Source organism: Ceratotherium simum, chromosome X (genome assembly GCF_057802395.1).
Source record: "Ceratotherium simum simum isolate JZ-2026a chromosome X, ASM5780239v1, whole genome shotgun sequence".
NCBI lineage: Eukaryota > Metazoa > Chordata > Mammalia > Perissodactyla > Rhinocerotidae > Ceratotherium > Ceratotherium simum.
This window is the reverse complement of record NC_141940.1, coordinates 5,569,590-5,590,264: the sequence shown is the minus strand read 5'-3', so window position 1 is coordinate 5,590,264 and position 20,675 is coordinate 5,569,590. Positions and strand designations below refer to the sequence as shown.

Below are 20,675 nucleotides of genomic sequence, written 5' to 3'. Positions count from 1 at the left end.
TGCCTGCTTTTTGGACCACGCCAGAACCAACCGTCTCAGGTTGAATCCTTCAGGAAGCTGATCCTGAGAGGGAGTGAGGAGTGCCAAACGCTGCCTGGGGACTGACACCCACGACAGGAGCAGGGCAAAGCAGGGTTGGGCAGGGTGTCCCTTCAGCCTGTGATGCCGAGCTGACAGTCCTTCCCAGCCCATCAGGGAGCTGCAGAGCAGGGATCGGCATTAGAGGACCCGCAGTCGGCGGGGTGGTCAGGACCTCACTGTGCACGAGGCCTTGCAATCCATGTTGAAAGAACTGGTGAATCAACACCCAGAATTGGTGCCCCAGGGATGGCGTGTGCTGACTAGCACACATAGGGTGCACGGGCTGCCTATTGCACGGGCGCAAATGCGCTCCACCCTGGCGGGCCTGGTGGGAGGTGCTTTGGTCTCTTGTGCATCAGATGACTGCTGGGTTAGGAAGGGGACGTGCTTCCGGGGCATTTGATAACTGGGCGTCTGTTAGCATCGCTGCAAGTGCAGCCTGATGGGAGAGGGCAGATCTGGGTACAAAACAGCATAAGGCAAAGCAGATTTGTCAGCAGACACCCGTCCTGTAAGAGGTTCCTTGACGGTGTAGGTACGCAGGTGCACACTCACCTCTGTGTCACTCAGGGCTGGTAGGGCCGTCTTCCAGGCAGACCTGCAAACCGTGGAGCCTGAATCGAGGCCGAATAGGCTTAGGAAAACGTGAAGAGGAAGGAACCGCTGACTCGGGGCAAGGTGCTGCAGAAGGCTTCAGAGAGAAGGGCCCTTTGAGCAGGGTCTTGAGAGTAAAAACGGTCTCCTTAGGTGGGAAATGGGGGAAGGGTCCCCTGAAAGGGCCAGATATGTTCAGGCAACTGAGAGAACGTTCGTGGCTGGAGCAGACATGTTTGTGGAGTGAGGCCATGGGAGATGTGGCTGGGAAACTGCACCGGTCCAACTCATAGAGGCTGCCCTAAGGATTCTGTACTGTGCTCTGGGTGCAACTGGTCAGTGCCCTCACTAACAGTGTTAAAGGCAAACTTACTTCTCTCCCTGAGAAGAATTCATTGATTTTCTCATTTGGTTAGTCAGTCATTTGACAAACCTTTGGGTGCCTCTGATGGGCCTGGCAGCATCTAGACAAGGACAGACAAGTGAATAAGATACAGCCCTGTGTGGCCCAGGAGCAGCCTTCCACAGACGAGCAGTGATTCCTGCAGTGTGCTCCTGTCTTTGTTGATCTGAACATATGGGTCTTCTCCTTTGGAGGCTGCCTCATTCTCCTGGCTTGTGTTGAGGTTTCCAATTCTTGTTCCTGACTTTAGAAGGAAGTTGGGAGAGATGACATTATGTCTTTAAGTTCTGAGGATTATTGCCGGGGGGGGGGGCGGAGTGGGGGTGAGGGTGTTGGGGCTAGATCCTCCTGGCCCCCACCAGAAAGTTGATTTGCCCTGTGTGGCACCCTGAGTTGCCCAGACTGAGCAGAGTGGCTGCTGCTGACAACCCAGAGAAAGAAGGCATGGTGCGGGTTTGCCCAGGTCAGCTTACAGATGGCCTGAGCTCTGACAGCATCCAGGTGTAGGAGGGGTTTGGCAGTGCAGGCCCCTCACTGACTGCCTCTGGACATGCTGTCTTTCAAGGAGGAGGGTGGGTGGCCTTGGCATTTTGTATCACCCAACTAGAGTGTTCCCAAATGATACTTGGAGGAAGCTTTAGGAAAGGGGCCCACTTTGTGTAAGAAATGACACTAGCTAGAGTTTGACAGTAGTAATGTGCCACTTGCTCATTGTGCCATCTGCTGGCTGACTCACCCAACTTCACTTATATTTGAAGGTGGTTGGTGATCAGAGACTTGATCAGTGAGTAGCTTCTATGGCAGAAAGCCATGCAGTGCTTGGGGGGATGTGAGTGTAGAAATGAAGTATACTAAGAATAACATGTCAATACACTGTAAAGTATTTCTTCCCCTTTCCCTCCTCTGACCATTCCTGCCTTCTTGGTCTTTCTTGACTTTCCCAAGGCATAGAGATGCCAAATATATAACGATGGATATTAAACAGATTCCTAATGCTCATTACCACAAAGATACAGCAATCCAGTTTGCATTTTTCTTCTGAAGGGCCTTTACCGGGAGCCCAGGCGTTTGCATGGGAGCCCATTGTTTGCATTCCAACAGTCCGTGAGGATGAAAGAACTCCTTTTTTTGAGTGGATGTGTGTCCATGTAGCTCATAGGCTGGGCCAGTGCATAGGGCACACAGAGGGGCTGAAGGATGCGTGGCCAGGAGCTGGTGGAATGATAAGGTCCAGAGGTTGGGCTTTAGGGCCCGGGACCTGGGTTTGGATGTCAGCACTTCTCTTCCTGTGGCCTTGGAACTTACTATCTCTGTGTGTCTCTCCCCTCTCTTATAAACCAGGTGGCACAAATGCCGCTCAGCTCCCAGGGCTGTTGCCAGAGCCCTGGCTGTTGCCAGATATACAGCCTTGTATATCATGTCCTCTCCTGGTGGGGCTCAGGTCCTCAGTCTTTGCTTCTACTTTTGCAGGTTGGAGGTTATTCCAGAAGCACTAACTATGAAGATTTTCTTCATTCCCAGGCATTGTAAATTTCAGAGTTTTCTAACAGTGATCAAGGGACTATGATGTGAGCTTGGCAAAAGTCCCCTAGGCTCTTTGGAAGAGCTCAGTTGTGCCATGTAGAAATTGAGATATTTGGTCTAGAATAGTGGTTCTCAAATCTTTGTGGCCATAGAATATCTTGGTCTGGCCAGAGGTTCAACCACCCAAACATATCAGAGGCAGGCTGCTCAGCTGAAGCAAGGCCCAGTCTGCACACCCTTTCTTCTTCCCAATCTTCTTGTGCCATTCTCCATAGAGGCCCATAAAGCACACCACAGAACACAGTTTGAAAACCAGTGTTCTAGATCTGTGGTTCTCAGACTTTAATGTGTATTCAGATCCTTCAGTGATCTTGTCAACTGTAGCTTCTGAATCGGAAGTTCTGGGTGGACCCGAGATTATGCATTTCTAACCAGATCCCAGGTGATACCTAGGTGGCTGGTCCATGCATAGTGCTTTGAAAAGCAAGAGTCTGATCACAGAATGCCTTCTACTTTGCACATCCTTTGATTTTGAGTACTTACTGATACTCTGGTTATATCTTAAACTGAAAATTTGTGTGGAATGAATTTTTCTATTGGGGGCAAAATCCTCAATTATACAGATGTGGAAACTGACCTGTGATATGAAGGAGACAGCAAATATTTGTTTCTCTTCCAACTTGGAATGTATGAAGCATCTGTAAAATATTTTGTAAAGAGCACAATTTGGGTTAAGAAGTTGTTGAATTATCCATACAATTAGGGAGAGTTGCACTTTTTTTGGTTGTAATCTGGATCCTAAGGAGATCTAATTATGAGAGTTAATGGACACATTTCCAAGGGGCCTGCTGGCAGAAACAAGTGTGACCTGCCTTCAGACTCTGGGTAAGGCCTGTATCCATGCTCTAAATCTAAGTGAAAGTTTAGAATTGTGGACAGATGTCAGTGTGTCTGGCATCAGTGTACTTTCTTGAGAATCTTAATGATGTGGCACTAGAAAGAAGCCTTCATGTAAATCGTCTCTGTCCTTTCTATCCAGTGCTGAGTTGAGTGCCCCAAGTTCAATGTTGGTAGAGTGCTCTGTCTTCTGCATTCTTTGCTGGCGTCCTCCTGTGTGTCCAGAAGACCAGCTGCTGCTTTGACAGATTATAGGGCTTTGCTCATCAGTCTTTGTTTCAGTTCATTAATGTCATGGCTAAGATGGGAAGCACACTTTAGCAAGGAGACAAAGAACCCAGTTGCTAGAGTGGCTAGTGTGTTTAAATGTCATTTGTCGTATGTGGAATATGGCAGAAGAGCAGAGTGCTCTTTGTGGCTTTGCCCCAACCGTTTGTTAAGAAGCATGAAAGCTTTCCCACGGGGACAGAGGTAGCATGTGTACCATCTGAGAAAGGGAAGGAAGATTGAATGCCAGGTAGGCTGGATCCAAACATAGATGTGTTCCTTTTGTGCTCATTTGGTGAGGAGAATAGTCTAGTGGATGTGTGTTCCAAGGGCTTGTCATTGGCTTCCTTTAGTATCAGGCACAGGGGACGTGGAGTGTGCCCAGCTTTTCCCTCCTCCAAAAGCTGACAGTCTGGTGACTGGTCCATCAATAGCACCATCAGTGGCCATCGGTGACCCTCATTCCTTTCTTTCTTCTTTGATTCCTTCACTTTCCAGTATGTGAGCACCTCTTTTGTGCTAGGCGTTGGGTCTACAAAGATGGAGAAGAGAGGAACTTGCTCATAGGCCACAGATAGGTAGAAATTTTGAGGAGCTTTAAGAAAGGCACAACTCAAAGGTTCTGGAATCTCCAAGGAGGGAGATGTAACTTCTGGCTGGGAATGGTGGGGCTGGGGCTGTAGAGCCCAGTGTGTGGGGGGGAGGCCTGATACAGAGTGCACTACATTCCTATCACTTCCCCAAAATATTCAGTTCACCACAGGTACATCTGGAGAGACTATGAGTGAGTCTTCCCTGGACACATTTGACAAAGCACAAGAATCCCTTTTCCCAGCTACCCCTCTCCCACTCAGTTTCCCACGCCAACCTCTGGTACAAAATCAGCAGTGAGAACTGGAGGGACCATAGATAGAATCCTTAAGGAAAAGAAGTTTCTGGGAGAATATCCTGTTCAGATGTTTCCAGCGCTCCCTCAAAGCTGGGGCCTTTGCTCATATGACACAAGCAGATTTCTAACCCCTCTCTGGCCCACTGTGATCACGGCCTCCCCTGTAGCATAACCACAATTCCTAAAACACAACTGTGCCCGGAGGTTGTCCTAGCTCCCAATGCTTGGCATTCAAGTGCCTGAACCTCTCTGGCTTCAGTTTGCCCATCTGTCAAATGCGAATAATAAAAACAGTCCTCAACCCATGGGGTTGCTATGAGCACTGAATGGGCCTTGGTTAAGCCTTGACTCTGTAAGCTTCATGAGGCTGTAATCATAACATGAGCTTGCTCAAGGCAGCCCTCTCCTGCCTTCTCGGTCATAGTCACCCCTCCACTCCCACAGACTGGGCTCTTCCACAATTCGCAGCACATGGTGCCCCTGCCCTCCATACTGCTCTCTCATGGTGAATGCCCTCACTCCTCACTTCCTGTGTCTTCACGAAGCCTCTGAGTCTGACTTCAGGGACTGCTCATTCTTCCTGACAAACTTCCAGAACCATGTCTGTGGTTCTCCTTTTGTGCAAGGTTACCTTGGACGGTTTCCATTTTGTGTGCATATGTGTGTGCCCTGTTACCAGAGCTAGACTGGAATCCCTCTGAGGACAAGGACTCTGCCCGGTTCACCTTTGTACTGTCCCCAGAGCCTGCCTCCGCCAGAGGAGACACTCACTAGATGTTGACTGATGATGGTGATAAACTGTTCAGTTCAAGTCATCCAACATTCATCGACTCTCTACCATGACAAGCTACTGTACCATACTAGACTTGGCAGATGAGTGAGATAGGCCCTGCCCTGGAGTCAGTGCATGTTAGTTGGGTAGAAAAGGCAACTCTGTCAGTAACTCTTTTGAGGCAGGACCAGATACCGTCCACAGAAAGAACTATCTGTGAAGTGCTACTAGGCCTCAGGAGAGGCCTGGATGTATCTCACTAGGAGATCGGGAAGGCTTCAGAGGGAGGCTGGCTCTGAGCTGTGCACTGAAAAATGGGCAGGGTTTTGATGGTGGTGATACAGGAGTCCCCTCCCGAGAAGTAAGCTTTAGGCTGGGAGGACAGGAGATCAGAGGCCATAAGGAACAATAGCCCAGGCAAGGGAAGTGTGGCAAAGGTGCTTCCCACGTCTTATCTCCTTTGGTCCTTGAATCAACCTGGTGAGATGAGATACTGTTAGATCCACTAGACAGATGAGGAAACTGAGAACACAGAAGCCAAGGGACTTGGCTAAGCTCTCTCAGATGGCCGAGAGGGAGTTGGGATTCAAATTCAGGATCAGCCAACCCAGAGTCTGTGTGGCTGCTAAACAAGTTGGGAACACAGGACATGTACTCTGAGTCTGGTGCCAAGGCTGTCAGCCTGCTGCCCTGATTTATGCTTCTGAAGTGTGGGACTGGCCCTGGGCCCTGCATGTATTCTTGGCCAACTCCCTTTGCTACACATCTCGATTCCCATCTGCAAAGCAAGGGGCTCAGCCTCAGTGACTGCTTCAGCTCTTTACAGCTCCAGTGCAATATGATTCAGGGACTTGGAATTGTGTTGCTTGTCTGTGAGCTAGTCCACATCTTCCTTCAGGTTGCAGGAGGGACTGTTACACTTGAGTCAAAAGAGTATGCATTTCACAGAATGTACTATCATGGCAACAAAAGAGTCAACTCGGTTTACTCAGCTGTGTCTGGTGTACTCTCAAGTGCAAGGAGATGCTGAATCAGAGGGGAGTTTAATGGCCTGCTGTGCTGTGCAGCTGTCCAAAGGCAACATCCTTAAATTTTCATCCCTAATACTGCAGCTGATACCTTCCAAATCCGGGATATACATTTACCCCCACACTTGAGAGTCCTGCTGATGGATTCTCCAGAATGACCTGGGGTACCAGAGTTGCCATCAAGTCTGTCACTTGTTTCTGGGGATCTGTGTAGTCCAAGGCCATGTAACTTTAAAAACCGCATACCCGTTTACTTTACTGCTAATCCCTTCCATATATATCTTTCTACTAGGATAGAGTAGGGCTTGGACTGGGGTCAGTGGGGAGATGAGGGAGTACAAGTGTCATCTATAGTCACAGCAAATCTACCCTTGCTTTCCTCCCTCTCTTTCAGATATTTCGTGCTTGTTCATGTCCCCTTCTCCCTCCTTCCTTCTCTGTTCCCAGCAAGACTACTTATTGGAGTACATCCTATTTGTAAAATGACTGTTATTCATATCAAATTAAACCCAAAGTATTACTGTCAATTTCCCCCTAGAATATCAACAAGACCACTGCTTTCAACTGCTTGTACATTAGAAAGAGAGAAGAGTCAGTGTGTTGGCACATTCTGAGCATTCCAACTGTACGCAGAGAGGTAGTTGGGCACAGCTCCTGTGCTGTTGTCTCCACCGTAGTAAAGCAAAGCTAACATTCCTACAAGGCTTTTCGCTTCCTACAGAGCTTTGCAGTTGACAGCATGCTTGCCCATGGGTCCTTGTGTTCTGGTTCAGGAAGAATGCCTCTCCAGGTCCTTTTCCTCATCCTATTATCACATTGCATTCTTCCTGGGCTCCTGGGACTGCATTGTCATTCTCTTCACTTTAGAGCTGAGGCAGCTGAGATTCAGAGAGGGGAAGTGATTTATCTCAGCTTGCACAGTAAGTGACCGAGGCAGGACTCAACAGGTCCTGATTTTGACTATGGTGATCTGCTCCCTGTATCCACAGAGGGTAGAGGGTGGAATATGGTACCTAGAAGGCCTTTTCGAGCTTGGGAAATATTTGATGCTGTGGCTACAGTTTGGGAATTCAGTCTTGAGCAATTCAGAATGTTGTCTTTCTTAGCTGTCGTCTTGGTTCCTGGATTGCTCAGTTGGATTCTGTGCCTGCCCAGCACAGTTCCTCTCTGCTTGTGGCTCAAGAAGCCCAACTCCTCTGAACTACTTCCTCCTCCTGTCCACTCATGGTCTACCAAACCTCACACTAGATTCCTCACCTCAGCCATGGAAGAAAGACAGCTCTGTAGTTTGGGTCCTTGTGTTGTGTCCTAGCTCAGGCTGCCTTTCCATTCCTCAGTCATATGCTGGTCACTCATTCCAGAGCACTTTTGCACTCTGGTTATCTGGAATTCATCCTGATTTTCTTATCCTTGCTTCTGGTTATGTACTCTCCTCCCTTCTGCCTTATTATCTGAGTCCCAAGCCTTTTCGCAGTGTTTGATTTCCTTTCTGTAACTTTCTGGACCAGACACAGATGCACAGTGAAGCTAATGAAGTTTGAATTAAGCTTCAGGGTCACTGGCTTGCACAGGCCTGGAAGGAGCCCTAGCATTATGGTTTATGCTAGTTATATGGTTTATAAAATTGAAAAAAGACATTTTACCCATGGTTGGTTCAGGGAACCTCTCTTTCCATTCTGCTGTCTCCGTCACTCTTGCTCTTGTGTTAGGTGGCAATGCAATGGCCGTGGGCATATTGGGAATCTGGCTAAGGGGAAATTAAATTGAGATACATTTAGTTTTGATTTGGAGAGACATTTAAGGGGCTCACAACCAATTCTGTACATGTTTGAGTTATTGCTAGCTGCTCTGTATTGAAACTGCTTCCAGGAACACTCCTGCTTACTGTGCCAACACACCCAGTGTCAGGACAGGAGGTGTGAGGCTGGAGAATACATTGTGATGTCACTGTTCTTTACAGCACTAGGTGCCGGAAGTATGTTGGCAGTGGAGGAGAATCACAATGTATGGAGCCAGAAGCTAGTGTGGAAAAGTCTTCCAGCCATGAATCAGATATGTAAAATCAACAAACACAAGTGCTTTCCTGTCAGGAATATACTCAGTGTGCAGTGTATGCAATTACAAACACAACATGCATTTATATTTAACATTTTGATGTGAGTTGTGTCAAAAGGCATTCTTCAGAATTCCTGTGATTGTAGGGCACAGACGTGTAGCAGGAGTACAAATATTGAGTAGTGTGCAGAAAAGAGTTAATGTAACAGGCCTGTGACCACTGTCCTTAGAAAGGCCTGCTTGTGAGGGTGGCCCTCTGCTGGCATCTGGGAACTTGGCTCTCAGAGTGTCCCCAGTTAACAGAAAACTGATGAGAGTGGCTCACTGTGCTTAGACTGTTTATACAAATAGTGTGGTTTATGCTGAACACCTGCTTTCCTTCTGGGAGTCTAGAATTTTGGTGCACGCTAGGCAGAGGGTGCCTAAGTGACCAGCCCCGAATAAAAACCATGGGTGCTGAGTCTGGGTTGCCCTGGGTGGAAACATCACACACATATCTCTGCATTTTTGCTGCTGAGGGAAGATTGTGCTCTGTGTGGCCACTCATGGGAGAAAGAGAGCATAAGGAAGTCTGCACATGGATTCCTCCTGGCTCTGCCTGTGTCTTTTCCCCTTGTGATCTGCCTGTGTGTCCTCAGTACATTGCTATAATAAATCTTAGCTGTGAGTACTACTGTATACTGACTCCTGTGAGTCTTCAACTATAACACACAAGAAAAGTAGGAATAATATATTACAGCAGTGTATCAGGCAGTTCATTAATAAAAATATACTTTTATTTATTATGTCATTTTTCCTGAATTTTGAGATGTCTATTTGTCAACTTTTTCAAATGTGTACTTTATTGTATTTCTTTTCTCATTTTAAATATTCACTTTTGTTCATAATTTTGTATTCTTATCATTAAAGAGAGCCCCAAGTGTTATAAGCTTCAGGTCCCACAAAACCTGGATCTCCCTTTGTCATGGATCCAGGACTTGCTACCTCTTGTTGATTTTGTTATTGTTACCCCGTATTTCACAGGTGGAGAAATTAAAACTTAAAGTGGAAGTCAAGCTTACTTGGCAAAACTGGGACAGGATCCAGGTCTTCCAATTCCCAATTTAATGCTCTTCCCTCCATTTCATAAAGTGTTTTGATAATTTGTCTGTAAATGATGGTCATGGTGCATTGGATAGAGACTGGATGGCACTTAGGAGACTGGAAGTTCTACTCCCTTGTCTTTCAGTAGATGGGTAATCTTGAATGAGTCCTTTCCATTCTGGGACACATGTTCCCCTTTTGTAAAACAAAGGGGCTGGACTAGATGCTGTTTAGAGGACTTTCTCTCTCTGATGTTCCTTGAGTTTATCATTCTAGAAATGCTGAATCACACAATCGTAGTTGAAACCATTCATCTTATTATCCTTGGGTCTTCTCCATCTCTAAGAACAAAAATAAAATACGTACCTCTCTCAGTTGTTGTGAAGCCCCTGGCACCATTCATGATAGAGCAAGTGATCAAAAGGTGCTTCCATCCCTCTTTCCAATCAGGAACAAAGGTTTTCATGTATAACTCTTGCTCCTTCCCTCTGGAATCAGAGAATCTTGATCAGCAAACCTAAATTTTAAAAAGGAAAGAAAATAAAATATACATACTCTGCTTTTAAGACTTTTTAAATGAAGTATAATTTGCACAGAAAAAATGCACAAATATTAAGTGAACAGATTAATAGATATTCACAAAGTTAACAAACCAGTAACCAGAATTTATATTAAAAAATAGAACATTGCTAGAACTCCCTTGTGATCTTCTCCAAGTCACTACTTCTGCCCAAAAGTAACCACTGTTTTGACTTGTAACGTCTTTGATTACTTTAGTAAATGGAATCCTACCTTATGTACTCTTATTATTATCTGGATTCTTATACTTAATATTGTTTGTGAGATTGATCCATGTTGTCATGTGAGCAGTATTTCCTTTATTCTCATTGGCATATGGTATTCTATTTTATGAATATACTATGATTGATTTATCCTTTCTATTGTTTGTAGACATTGGCATGGTTTTCAGGTTTTTGCTATTACAAATAAAGCTGCCGTGGATATCCCTGTATTTACTATCTTTGGTAAATATATATTTCTGTTGCATATATGTCTAGCGGTGGAATTGATGATTTATAGGACATGCATATGTTTAATTTTAGCAGAAATTGCAAAATAGCTTTCCATAGTGGATGTAGCAATTTACACTACCACCAGCACTGTGAGTTCCAGTTACTCTCTATCCTTGATAGCACATGCTGTCACTTAGGTGGGTGTGCAGGGAGGTCTCGTTTTGGTGTATTTATCTACACAGAGCAAACTTATGCAGTGTATAATTTAATGACTTTGGACTGAAGCACAAAGCCGTGTATCCATCACCAGAATCAAGATACAGAAGAGTTCTATCACCCCCTAAATTGCCTGGTATTGCCTCTTTGTATTCCACCCCTCCCCCATTCACAAACCCTGGCAGCCACTGGTCTCATCTCCATCCCTATAGTTTTACCTTTTCCAGGTTGTCAAGTAAATGGAATCATATGGCATGTAGTCTTTTGGGTCTGGCTTCTCTCACTTAGCAAAATGCCTTTGAGATTCATCCATGTGATTGTGTCTATCAGTAGTTCACTCCTTTTTATTGCTGGGTAGTAGTCTATTATATGGATGTACCACATTTTGTTTTTCCATTCACCAGTTGAGGGACATTTGATTTGTTTCCAGTTTTTGTCTATTATGAATAAAGTTGTTATAAATATTTGTATACAGGTTTTTGTGTGAACATAAGTTTTCATTTCTCTTGAGTAAATGTCCAGGAGCAGGATTGCTGGGTTACATGGTAAATGAATGTTTATCTTTATAAGAACCTCCCAAACTTTTGCAGAGTGGTTGTACCATTTTGCATTCCCACCAGCAGTGTATGAGATTTCCAGTTGTTCCGTATTCTTATCAGCACTTGGTATTGCTAGTTTTTTTTTTTAGCCATTCCGAGGTGTGCAGTGGTATCTCATTGTGGTTTTACTTTGCTTTTCTCTGATGATTAACAACGTGGAGCATCTTTCCATATGCTTATTTGCCATCCATATCACTTCTTTGGTGAATTTTCTGTTCAAATCTTTTGCCCATTTAAAAAATCGAGGTGCTTATTTTCTTCTTAATTTTTTAAAACTTTATTTTGAAATAATTATAGATTCAGAGGAAGTTGCAAAGAAATCTACAGGGAGGTTCCATGCACCCTTCACTCAACCTCCCCCAATGTGAACATATTGCATAACTAGAGTACAATGTTAAGACCAGGAACTTGACATTGGTACAATCCACAGAGCTTATTCAGATTTCACCAGTTACACATGCAAGTGTGTGTCTGTGTGTGTGTGTGTGGTTCTATGCAATTTTATCACATGTGTAACTTTGTGTAACTTCCACCACAATCAAGGTATGGAACTGTACCATCACTGCATTATCATCACACCTCATAGGTACCCTTTATAGCCTCCCCCACTTCCTGCTCCACAGCCCCTACCGCTGGAAACCACTTTTTTGTTCTCCATCTCTATAATTTTGTTATTCAAAGAATGTTATACATAGAATCATAATATAGTATGTAACCTTTTAATATTGATTTTTTTTTCATTCAGCATAATTCCTTGGAGGTTCATTCAAGTTGTTGCTTGTATCAATAGTTTGTTTCTTTTTATTGCTGGATAGTATTTCATAGTATGAATGTACCACAATTTAACCATTCATACATTTCTCTAATTTCCAGTTTTGGGCTATTATGAATAAAGCTGCTATGAACATTTGTGTACAGGTTTCTGCACTAACATAACTTTTCATTTCTTTGTGATAAATGCCCAAGAGTGCAATTGCTGGGTCATCTGGTAAGTCCATTTTTAGTTTTTAAAGAAATTGCCAAACTATTTTCCAGAGTGGCTGCACCATTTTATATCCCAGCCATCAGTGTGTTAGTAATCCATTTTCTCAGCATCCTCACAAGCATTTGGTGTTGTCACAATTTTTTATTTTAGCCACTTTGATAGGCTTGTAGTAATATCTCATCATGGTTTTCATTTGCATTTCCTTGACAGCTAATGACATTGAATACCTTTTCACGTGCCATCTGTATATCCTCTTTGGTTAAATGTCTCTTCATATCTTTTTCCCATGTTCTAATGGGATTGTATTTTTGATGTTGAGTTTTGAGAGTTCTTTATATATTCTAGATACAAGTCTATCATGGAATATATAATTTGCAAAATTTTCAACCAGTCTATAATTTATCTTTTCATTTTTCTACAGAGTCTTTCACAGAGTAAGATTAGATTTGATCAGGTAAAATTTATCAGTTTTTACTTTTATGGGACATGCTTTAAATCAACTGGGCATCTTTGTGTGGATCTATTTCTGTGTTCTCTCTTCTGTTCCATTGATCTGTGTGTCTATACCTCCTCCAGGACCATGCTGTCTTGATTACTGTTATTGTTGAATTTGGAGAGTTCTTTATATATTTTGGATACAAGTACTTCTTCAGATATGTGATTTGCAGAGATTTTTTTTCCCCAGTCTGTGATTAGTCTTTTCACTCTCTTAACACTGTCCCTTACAGATATCTTTCTTTTATTGATTTCCATTACGGTCTGAAAACATACTTTTAATGATCGCTATTCTTTAAAATTCATTGAGATTGTTTTTAATGGCCCACAGTATGGTTGATCTTTGTGAATTTTCCATATACAATTAAGGAGAATGTGTTGGGTGGAGTTTGTTTTTTTTTAAATATACGTCAAGTTGGTTGATAATGCTGTTCAAGTAATCTATAACCTCACTAATTTTCTGCCAACATGTTCTATCAATTACTCAGAGAGGAGTGTCAGAGTCTTCAATTGTAATTGTGTATTTGACTTTTTCTCCTTTTGGTAGTGTCAGTTTTTGTCTAATGTATTTTTTTGTTGTTGTCGTTGAGGAATATTTGCCTTGAGCTAACATCTGCTATCAATCTTCCTCTTTTTTGTATGTGGGATGCCACCACAGCATGGCCACTGACAGACAAGTGATGTAGGTCTGTGCCCGGGAACTGAACCCAGGCCACTGAAGCAGAGCGCACTGAACTTAACCACTAGGCCACTGGGGCTGGCCATTGTATAATGTATTTTTAAGCTCTGTTAAGTGCACACATATTTTTGATTTTTATATCTTATTGGAAAGTTGACCTCTTTATTATATAATCTTCCTCTTTTTTATTTTTTTAAATTTTTTGTTTATTGCAGTAACGTTGGTTTATAACATTGTAAAAATTTCAGGTGTACATCATTGTACTTCTATTTCTGCATAGATTACATCATGTTCACCACCCAAATATTAATTACAACCCATCAGCACACACATGTACCAAATTATCCCTTTCACCCTCCTCCCTCCACCCTTCCCCTCTGGTAACCACCAATCCAATCTCTGTCCCTATGTGTTTGTTTATTGTTGTTATTATCTACTATTTAATGAAGGAAATCATACGGTATTTGACATTCTCCCTCTGACTTATTTCACTTTGCATTATACCCTCAATGTCCATCCATGTTGTCACAAATGGCTGGATTTCATCGTTTCTTATGGCTGAGTAATATTCCATTGTGTATATATACCACATCTTCTTTATCCATTCGTCCCTTTATGGGCACTTAGGTTGCTTCCAAGTCTTGGCTATTGTGAATAACGCTGCAATGAACATAGGGGTGCATGTACCTTTACAAAATGGTGTTTTCAAGTTCTTTGGATAAATACCCAACAATGGAATAGCTGGATCATATGGTAGTTCTATCCTTGATTTTTTGAGGAATCTCCATACTGTTTTCCATAGTGGATGCACCAGTTTGCACTCCCACCAGCAGTGTATGAGAGTTCTCTTCTCTCCACATCCTCTCCAACACATGTTGTTTCCTGTTTTGTTAATTATAGCCATTCTGATGGGCGTGAGGTGATATCTCATTGTAGTTTTGATTTGCATTTCCCTGATAGTTAGTGATTTTTAACATCTTTTCATGTGTCTGTTGGCCATCTGTATATCTTCTTTGGAGAAATGTCTGTTCAGGTCTTTTGCCCATTTTTTAATTGGGTTGGTAGTTTTTTGTTGTTGAGATGCATGAGTTCTTTATATATTTTGGAGATTAACCCCTTATCAGATGTATGGTTTGCAAATTTCTTCTCCCAATTGTTAGGTTGTCTTTTCGTTTTGTTGATGGTTTCCTTTGCTGTGCAGAAGCTTTTTAGTTTCATGTAGTCCCACTTGTTTATTTATTCTATTGTTTCTCTTGCCCGGTCAGACGTGGTGTTTGAAAAGATGTTGCTAAAACCGATGTCAAAGAGCATACTGCCTATGTTTTCTTCTAGAAGTTTCACAGTTTCAGGTCTTACATTCAAGTCTTTAATCCACGTGGAGTTAATTTTTGTGTATGGCGTAAGGTAAGGGTCTACTTTCATTTTTTTGCATATGGCTATCCAGTTTTCCCAACACCATTTGTTGAAGAGACTTTCTTTTCCCCATTGTATGTTCTTGGCTCCTTTGTCAAAGATTAGCTGTCCATAGATGTGTGGGTTTATTTCTGGGCTTTCGATTCTATTCCATTGATCTGTGTGTCTGTTTTTGTGCCAGTACCATGCTGTTTTGGTTACTATAGCTTTGTAGTATATTTTGAAATCAGGGAGTGTGATACCTCCAGCTTTGTTCTTTTTTCTCGGGATTCCTTTAGCTATTCGGGGTCTTTTGTTGTTCCATATAAATTTTAGGATTCTTTGTTGTATTTCTGTGAAAAATGTTGTTGGAACTTTGATAGGGATTGCATTGAATCTATAGATGGCTTTAGGAAGTATGGACATCTTAACTATGTTAATTCTTCCAATCCAAGAGCATGGAATATCTTTCCATTCCTTTGGGTCTTCTTCAATTTCTTTCAGAAATGTTTTATAGTTTTTGGTGTACAGATCTTTCACCTCTTTGGTTAAGTTTATTCATAGGTGTTTTATTCTTTTTGTTGCAATTGTAAATGGGATGGTATTCTTAATTTCTCTTTCTGCTACTTTGGTGTTAGTGTACAGAAATGCAACTGATTTTTGTATGTTGATTTTGTATCCTGCAACTTTACCATATTCGTTTATTACTTCTAAAAGTTTTCTGGTGGATTCTTTAGAGTTTTCTATATATAAAATCATGTCATCTGCAAATAGTGACAGTTTCACTTCTTCCTTTCCAATTTGGATCCCTTTTATTTCTTTCTCTTGCCTGATTGCTCTGGCTAGGACTTCCAGTACTATGTTAGATCGGAGTGGTGACAGTGGGCATCCTTGTCTGGTTCCTGTTCTTAGAGGGATAGCTTTCAGTTTTTCTCCATTGAGAACATTAGCTGTGGGTTTCTCATATAGGATCTTTATTATGCTGAGGTACTTTCCTTCTATACCCATTTTATTCAGAGGTTTTATCATAAATGGATGCTGCCTCTTGTCAAATGCTTTCTCTGCATCTATTGAGATGATCATGTGATTTTTATTCTTCAGTTTATTAATGTGGTGTATTACATTGATTTGCGAATGTTGAACCATCCCTGCCTACCTGGAATAAATCCCACTTGATCATGGTGTATAATCTTTTTAACGTATTGTTGGATGCAATTTGCTAGTATTTTGTTAAGGATTTTTGCATCGATGTTCATCAGTGATATTGGCCTGTAATTTTCTTTTTTTGTGTTGTCCTTGTCTGGTTTTGGTATCAGGGTAATGTCAGCTTCGTAGAATGAGATAGGGAGCTTCCCCCCCTCCTCAATTTTTTGGAAGAGTTTGAGAAGGATAGGTATTAAGTCTTCTTTGAATGTTTGGTAGAATTCACCAGGGAAGCCATCTGGTCCTGGACTTTTATTTTTGGGGAGGTTTGTGATTACTGTTTCGATCTCCTTACTGGTGATTGGTCTATTCAAATTCTCTACTTCTTCTTGATCCAGTTTTGGAAGGTTGTATGATTCTAAGAATTTATCCATTTCTTCCAGATTGTCGAATTGGTTGGCATATAGCTTTTTATAGTATTCTCTTGTAATCTTTTGTATTTCTGAGGTGTCTGTTGTAACCTCTTCTCTTTCATTTCTGATTTTACTTATTTGTGCCTTCTCTCTTTTTTTCTTGGTGGGTCTAGCTAAAGGTTTGTCAATTTTGTCGATCTTTTCAAAGAACCAGCTCTTGGTTTTATTAATTTTTCTATTGTTTTTTTGGTCTCTATTTCATTTATTTCTGCTCTGATTTTTATTATTTCCCTTCTTCTACTGATTTTGGGCTTTGTTTGTTCTTCTTTTTCCAGTTCCTTTAGGTGCATTGTTAGATTGTTTATTTGAGATTTTTCTCGTTTGTTGCGATACGCCTGTATTGCTATAAACTTCCCTCTTAGAACTGCTTTTGCTGTATCCCATAAATTCTGGCATATCGTATTTTCATTTTCATTTGTCTCCAGGTATTTTTTGATTTCTTCTTTGATTTCTTCCTTAACCCAGTCGTTGTTCAGTAGCATTTTGTTTAATCTCCATGTATTTGTGGCTTTTCTGATTTTCTTCCTTTAGTTGATTTCTAGTTTCATACCGTTGTGGTCAGAAAAGATGCTTGGTATTATTTCAATCTTCTTAAATTTATGTAGACTTGTTTTGTGGCCTAATATGTGATCAATACTGGAGAATGTTCCATGTGCACTTGAAAAGAACGTGTATTCTTCGGTTTTTGGATGGAATGCTCTGTATATATCTACTAGGTCCATCTGTTCTAGTGTGTCGTTTAAGGCCAATGTTTCCTTATTGATCTTCTGTTTGGATGATCTATCCGTTGGTGTAAGTGGAGTGTTAAAGTCCCCTACTATTATTGTGTTACTGTCTATTTCTGTTTTTATGTCTGCTAATAATTGCTTTATATATTTAGGTGCACCTACATTGGGTGCGTAGATATTTTCAAGTGTTATATCCTCTTGTTGGATTGTTCCCTTGATCATTATGTAATGCCCTTCTTTGTCTCTTTTTACAGTTTTTGTTTTAAAGTCTATTTTGTCTGATATGAGTACTGCTACCCCAGCTTTCTTTTCATTGCCATTTGTGTGGAGTATCTTTTTCCATCCCTTCACTTTCAGTTTGTGAGTGTTTTTAGGTCTGAAGTGTGTCTCTTGTATGCAGCATATATATGGATCTTGTTTTTTTATCCAGTCAGCCACCCTATCCCTTTTAATTGGAGCATTTAGTCCATTTACGTTTAAAGTAGCTATTGATAAGTATGTACTTAGTGCCATTTTTTAACTTTTTTTTTTCTCAGTGTTTTAATAGTCCCTCTGTGTTCCTCTCTTCTTCTATACAGAATTGATGGTCACTTTAGTTTGACCTCGGTCTGAAAGCTGTACTCTTTAACTCCCCTCCTCCCTCCTTTTATGTTTTTGATATCATATCTAACCTCTTTTTTGTGCATTTGTATCCATTACGTTCTAATCATGGAAATAGATAATTTTTCCTATTTGTGGTCTTCTCTTTTCCCCTTAAATCAGTCCCTTTAACATTTCTTGTAGCACTGGTTTCTTGGTGACAAACTCCTTTAATTTTTGCTTATCTGGGAAAATTTTGATCTCTCCTTCCATTTTGAATGATAACCTTGCTGGGTAGAGTATTCTTGGCTGTAAGTTTTTTCCTTTTAGCACTTTAAATATATCGTGCCATTCTCTTCTAGCCTGTAAGGTTTCTGCTGAGAAGTCAGCTGATAGCCTTATGGGGTTTCCTTTGTACGTAACTTGACATTCTCTTGTGGCTTTCAGGATTCTCTCTTTATCTTTAATTCTGGACATTTTGATTATGATGTGTCTTGGTGTGGGCCTCTTTGGGTTTATCTTGTTTGGGGCTCTCTGTGCTTCCTGTACCTGCATGTCTGTTTCCTTCCTTAGGTTAGGGAAGTTTTCAGCTATTATTTCTTGAAATAGATTCTCTGCCCCCTTGTCTTGCTCTTCTCCTTCCGGGACACCTATAACACGGATGTTAGTGCACTTGATGCTGTCCCAGAGGTCCCGTAGACTGTCCTCACTCTTTTTAATTCTTTTCTCTTTTACCTGTTCACCTTGGGTAATTTCTTCTAGTCTTTCTTCCAGCTCACAGATCCGTTCTTCTGTATTCTCTACTCTGCTTTTGAGTCCCTCTAATGAATTTTTCATTTCCAGTATTGTATTCTTCATTTCTGATTGGTTCTTTTTTATATCTTCCATTTTTTGTTGACATTCTCACTGAGTTTATCTATTCTTCTCCCCAGATCAGTGAGCATCCTTAACACTCTTAGTTTGAACTCTCTCTCGGGTAGGTTGCTCATTTCTGTTTCACTTAGTTCCTTTTCTGGGGTTTTGTCCTGTTCCCTTACTTGGAATGTATTCTTTTGCCTCCTCATTTTGCCTCTTTCCCTGTGCTTGTGTCTACGTACTAGGTAGGTCAGCTACGTCTCCTGCTCTTGGATAGGTGACCTTATGTAAGTGAAGCCTTAGGAGGCTTCCAGTGTGCTTCCCTCAGTTCTCAATGTTCCAGGGTTGACCCCTATGTGGGCTACGTGTCCTTCTGTTGTGGCCTGTTTGCTCTCTCTGTAGGCGCCCAGGGAGGCTGAGTTATGCTCCTGGCCAACTGTTGTAATGCTCAGCTGCTTGTAGTTGTTGTGGGCCCTTCAGTCTCTTTATCAGGTGTAGGGAGCCCCAGCACAGTTGGCTGCAAGTTCTAATACCACATTTCTGTTGCAGTATTTCTTTTAAGTGAGTAGGCCCCCAGAGTGGCAGGTTGTTAGGCTCAGGGCCTTACAATTGCTGTAAGCCTCTAGCCTATTAGGTCTCTTGTCAGCTCTCTGAGGATTGCAGCTGGGTGGGGCTGGCCTCAGGCACAGGAGCACCCAGTAGTTTCAGGCTTTGGAAGGTGGGGCAAACCCCCTATGTGGGTCTTTGAGAAGCACAAGTCTTCTGCAGCTCACAAGCCCTGCCGCCCACAGGTCCACACACACAGTCAACACAGTCCTGCCCCATGTGAGCGCCCCGACCTCCCCAAGCAGACCCAGTCTCTCCACGGCAGGAGCCCCACACTCTCCACCCACTCCTTGTGCACACCCTGCCCTGCTCAAGTCGGCTCAGTTGCCAGGCTGCAGAGAATCCAGTCACCAATCTATGCAGGCCCACAAGTTGCCCGAGGGCTTGTTGTTGGGTGGGGCCAGTCTCTAGGGTGGGCTGCCTGCCCTGGCTGAGCTGGATTAAATCAGTGCTCTAGTGGGTGGGGCAGACCCTGGGCTAGCAGGTTTCAGGGAGAACTGGAATGGCGTCTGTGTCAGCACGCCCACACCAGGCCACAACAATGGCCGCCACCAATGTCCCAGTCCCTGGAGAGGTCTCACCCCTCACCGAGATGCACTCAGGGCCTATTAGGTGAGTCTCTTGTCACCAAAGCACTGTGCACCTTTCTTTCTTGTGATTTTAGGATGGTTTCTGAAATGGGTGAATTTGCGTGTGGGCCCTTTAAGAGCCAGTTTTAGTTTCTTTGTGAACCGGGTTTTCTGGGGGTACTCCCCAATGCTTTAGCAGCCGGCAAAGTCAGATATTATGCCGCTGGTCTCGATTGTGCTGGGTCCACAAAATGCCCACAGCGGGGGCGCTCCCCAGCTCAGGGCCCCGCGCCTCCAGGGAGGGCTGCGTACCTGTGGGCTGCTCCCAGCGGCCGTGACGCTGGAGGCTTGTGAAGGCGGTGTTTCTCCTCTCCAGAAGGGAGTCTCTGCCTCTTCCACCTCAGTTAGGATTCTCTGTTGTTGCAGGAGTTCCTCTTATCCAGTTTTCAGTTCTGTCTCAGGGGTAATTTTTCCACGAGTAGTTGTAAATTGGCTGTGTCCACGGGAGGAGGTGAGTTCCGAGTCTGCTTACGCCGCCATCTTGTCTCCGCCTCTATAATCTTCCTCTTTATTTCTGATAATATTGTTTGTTCTGAAGTTTTTGTCTGATATTACTATGCCTACTCTGGCACGATATTTTGCTACTATTTTTGGTTTAGATAGTTATCTTTTAGATCAATTAAATATAAGATAAATCAATGTATTTTACCTTCACTTATTTCTTTTTGCTATTCTTTGTTTGTGAAGATC

The 20,675-nt window shown here is 42.7% G+C and overlaps 1 long non-coding RNA gene across 1 annotated transcript; it reads right to left on the bottom strand.

Moving 5' to 3' along the window:
• Positions 1 to 326: 326 nt before the first annotated feature.
• On the bottom strand, positions 327 to 20,463 carry LOC147911720 (uncharacterized). Its single transcript, XR_015550398.1, has 4 exons — positions 20,238 to 20,463; positions 9,960 to 10,110; positions 8,099 to 8,202; positions 327 to 1,322 (listed from the first exon to the last, which is right to left on the bottom strand). It is a non-coding gene; the product is annotated as an uncharacterized LOC147911720 (long non-coding RNA).
• Between the last annotated feature and the right edge of the window lie 212 nt (positions 20,464 to 20,675).